We start from the raw sequence: 4,784 nt of genomic DNA on the forward strand, positions 1-4,784 counted from the left end.
AAATATAAATTCATAATTATAAGCTAATATTTTAAGGTTAATTAAAAAGTAATCGATATTATTCATTAATAAGATTAAGGCTAACCCTAAGCTTGATCATTAATCAAGCTTAACCGTTTATTTAATCATCTAACATTTTAAGCTATAGAATACTAGTGTATCCATGCAAGGTGTGCGTATGTAACTAGCATGTGCATACCACACACATATACTAATAATATTGTATTGCAATCAAGAACAAAAAATCAATAATTTAAAAACTAGGCTAATAATATAATGTAAGATAATAGGATCGGGTAGGGCATTACATACACCCCTCCTTCATAAAACTTCATCTTGAAGTTAGAGTCAAAAGGATACAAGCATTCAGCAAGTAGTATGACAATAAGGCATAATAAAATAGGGAGAAAGATATAGTAGTCAAATGAATTCAAGCAAGGATGCCTCTTCCAATCTAAATTCTCCAGCTAACCTATATCCTTCGATCCTCCCTAACCTACTTTTTCTCCCATCCTATCGATCCTCTGTTGCAATATATTATGGTATCAGCTATATCAATCTAACCATTGATAGAACCAATATGGTGGAAGCATTGACTATATCAACCTAACTTCCCCAACAAGACACTGGAATTTGTCATCACATGTTTAGGGGTGTGTGTCCATCATGGGTTTCACATGATTGCATGCTTGGAGGTTACATTGTGGGAAATGCCTCCACCCCTCCTTAAAGAACTAGCATCAACGCCCTAGTATGGACCACACTATGACACTTGTTTGAGATTTGTCATAGAATAATCTAGTCGTACAATCATATCAACTACAATTTGCACCATACCCCATGTCCTAATTGTTGTGGAGGTAAATCCTCTCTGCAGACAGAGACGATCCCTACTAGCCCAGACCAGGTCTAGAAAAAATCAAACAATGCTATCACGCAAGTTCCTAATTGCAAATTAAAGGTGGATGATGAGAACCTACTTGGATTCCAATGCTAATATTCATGGAAGAGACGTCACTCTCGTTCCTTTGCTTCAGTCGGTTACGATCCCCACGATCTTCGTGATTGGACACCTGCACATGCAAAGAACAACACAAATACAAACATAAAATCCAATAGATGCAATTATATATCAGTCAGAAAAGATATAACTCAACATCAATCATTACAAAGGACAATGAGAGTGGAACCATAATGATAGTCATCTATTATTGATAAATAACGAAGAAGAATACAACCATAATTCTGACGTCAAATCCTCCTTTGGCTGGGTAGTCAGCTACACAAGTCTTGCAAAGCTTGTTGGGATGGGAAACAAGCCTCTCTCTCTTTGGTGACAAGAATCTCCTCACTTAGATTTGGCCTTATGGATGCAAATAAGGCTCTTGCAGCTTCAAACTCTTGAACTCCTGGAATTCTCTATCACTAGCACTATGCTGGAACTAGCTTGCTCAAGGCATAGAGACAAGCTTTTATAGATAGAGGGGAAGGAGATAAGATCAATCACAATTTCAATGGGATTGGCTTTATCACTTAGAAGCTTCCATGAAAGGTGGAAAACCACTTCCCTTATATGGAGATTCAAAGCCAAACCATCCTAGCTCAACAAGGATTCAATTGATGAATGGGTTAGGGAGAACCTTTGGAAGTTTATTTGTTAAAAACTTTACCCAACTCGGTTGGCGCGAGTGCGAGTTTGAGACAGAGCGCCAATGGCACGCCCTCTTTAAAGGATTCCCCCATTGGCGCGAGCAGTACACTGTGGAACCACACCAATGCAAAAAGAGGTCTTTTTATGGGTATTTTGCAGGAGATGTCTTCAAGGCATATGAAGCTCATACTTAGAGGAATATGATGCAAGTGGTTTCAGGTCATGTCACTTCTCACAGGTCCCAGAATGAGTCCTCCAGTGTGCGGGAGAGGGGTAACAGGGACGGTGACAAACGGTGACAAATTACTGTGTAACAGATGCCCCCTAAAGCATGAGGCCCGAGGGAGAGAGAGGGGTGAAATGCTTTACAAGAACATGCGTAACTGAAAACACTGCCGCCGGAGAACCTGCGTAAAGAAGTACAACTGATATCTCAAGTACATGATATATGTGGTATGGGCGCAACCATCCATAATAGAGCACACAAGAATCTAGATCCAAGGTATGGGCGCAGCCATCTAGTGAGGATCGATAAATAGACTCAGGCATGGTCGCAGCCATCCAATGAATGAGTCATGTAATGATCATAATAAGCCACAAATCGCAGCCTGGATTCCAACAAACAAAATCCAGGGTCTTGTGCTCCATCTCGACCCAAACAGAGTACAAGTTCAGGCATTCGAATACATGAGTTGAAGTCGAACATGCATGAACATCGTCTGATTACCAGCCAATAGTGAAAACTATTAACAGACGCTAGAGGTACCACCAATAATGACAATGGCCCTCAAGGTACTATAGGTACAATCTATGGCGTGTGAATCAATGAGCTGGCGTCGAACACCCGCAGAATCATTCGATCAGAGGCCAATGATGAAAACCTCTCGTCGAACATGAAGAGCCTGCTATTGAGGCATTCAGGCTCCAAGGCACCGAAAGGGAGTCTCTAGATCAGCTTCCTGGATAATGGGATGAAGTCAACAGGAAGTGACCTTGATCAAAGGTGGGCCATAGTGTTTCCCACATCATTGACACGAGACAGAGGAAGAATGTTGTGGTGAATCAGAATTATGTAAGGTATCAGAGGGAGGTTGTAATTCTGCAGAGGTCAACTTCTCTTGAACATATCGGCGGCACGATAGTGGACTTGGCAGTATTTGACATTAAATGATCAAGGGTCATGGTGACAAGGCAATGAGTGGATGAGAGGTCAAACAGGATAACCCAAACCCATGGAGGCAAGTGAAAAAGCGAGATGAGATGTCCCCACCCAGACACAAACGCAGACAAGTGCCATGTTCAAGAGTGACATACTGCCGACACAAGAATGATTATGGTTCCATTTTCCCCACCATCTTTGGCGAGTACCCTGATTATTTTTGATGAAAAGCTTGATGGGGATAGCATATGCTCGTAAGGCGTCATTACGATGGGATCCGATGTCATTAATTTTTAACGAGTCTGACAAAGGAAGAACTCGACGTCTTTTCCTGTTTAGAGAGTCTAAAAAGACAGCAGAAAAGAAAACTCCAGGGGTGTCCTTTTTCGTAAAGTTGTGTCTCGCGAGCCTGAAAAAGTATAAAACAATGCTCGAAAGAACCGCCCGATCATTACGATCACATCATTTCGTAACCATTAACGAACCTGAAACGACAAGGGTCCGACAATCTTTTCATTTTTTACACGGTCGGAAAAGAGTTTAAAGACGACTGCCTCTTATTTACGTTTAACGAGTCAAGAGGGATAACTTGGCGATCTCTTCATGTTTAGCGAGTCAGAAAAGAGCGGAAAGATGACTCCACAGTGACTTTTTCGTGTATTTACCGAGTCCGAAAAAGTATAAAATACAACTTGTTTCACCATTGAAGTTGCGTAAGGGATCTATCGCTGCACAAGAAGCAAGCGTAAAATCCATTTTCGACCAAAAATATATTAAAATATTCAAAAAATAACTTTTTAAACCTAAGTGTAAGTCAAAAAGTTTATAAATATGGTGAAAATGGTAAAAAATAGAATTACTTTTACTTTTTACCTCTTTGAATAGTAGTAGTGATTCGTTTGGAGAGTGAACTTCAGACGGTGATTACAGCCAATCCGTGCAACCATTCGAGATTTCGTCGGTTCCAGGTAAGAGGTGCTTCCCTTAGCTCCATTTCCATACCTTTTTTATGCATTTTGTTCCCTGATTGAGCCTCTGCAAGGAGGATTTCAAAATTTAGGGCCACGCCCCATTGGCGCGGGTATCCGGCACGGACCCGCGCTAATGGGGTGATTTTCCTAAAGGGGTCGCGCCAACCGCGCAACCTAATTTTTACGTTGAAATTTCCCATCGCATTTGAAATTTGTCTGGATTGTAAGCTTACCAGTGTTCTAATAACGATTTATTCATCCTTGTGGGTGCAGGAAAACAGGCAAAATGGTGGTGGAATGGAAAGAACGGGAACATGATGCCGTAGATGCCTTGGCTATAGAGGATGAGGGATGCATGAACGCCTTAAGAGACTGTGGTCTCAAGAAATTCTTCCTCACATCTTATCTACAAGCTCAGCCCGAGTTATTGCAGTTCATAGTTGATGCTTGGGATGTTGATGACCAAGTATTCCGCTTACGGGACCAAACATTAGAGTTGGACGTGTCCGATGTATATTTCATCACTGGGTTATCATGGAGAGGGGCGAGTCCCATCTTGACCGAAAGTAGACCTTCCGAGGAGAAGATAGGTGAAGTGATGGCCCGAGTGTGTCTAGGGGCACAATTTGGGAAAAACAGTGCCAAGGTGGATATCGCCACCGTTCGGGACTTGGTTCTCAAGGTGATACTGTTCACCATCACTCATGCAGCCGGGGTACAGGCGCCCCATGAGGCGAGCAAGAATCATCTGCTACTAGCGACAGAATGCCTCAGCCCCACCATTTTTGACTGGGCTACAATGGTGACCACCAATATCAAAAGGCAACTTACAAAGTGTAAGCGCGGAGGAGTGAAACAGTTCGGGTATGGCTCGATTGTGGTGTCGTTCTTCTTGGAACGATTACCCATTTTTCAGATTCAAGGAGCTATAGTGGCTGATCCATTTCCACGAGAGCCTAGGATGGCTCGCTAGGCAGCACTGATGCCCAGCCGTCAGCTGATC

This window comes from Pinus tabuliformis, chromosome 3_2, assembly GCF_031772625.1.
Source record: "Pinus tabuliformis cultivar Carrire ecotype Pingquan chromosome 3_2, CPIR1, whole genome shotgun sequence".
In the NCBI taxonomy this organism is placed as follows: Eukaryota; Viridiplantae; Streptophyta; class Pinopsida; order Pinales; family Pinaceae; genus Pinus; species Pinus tabuliformis.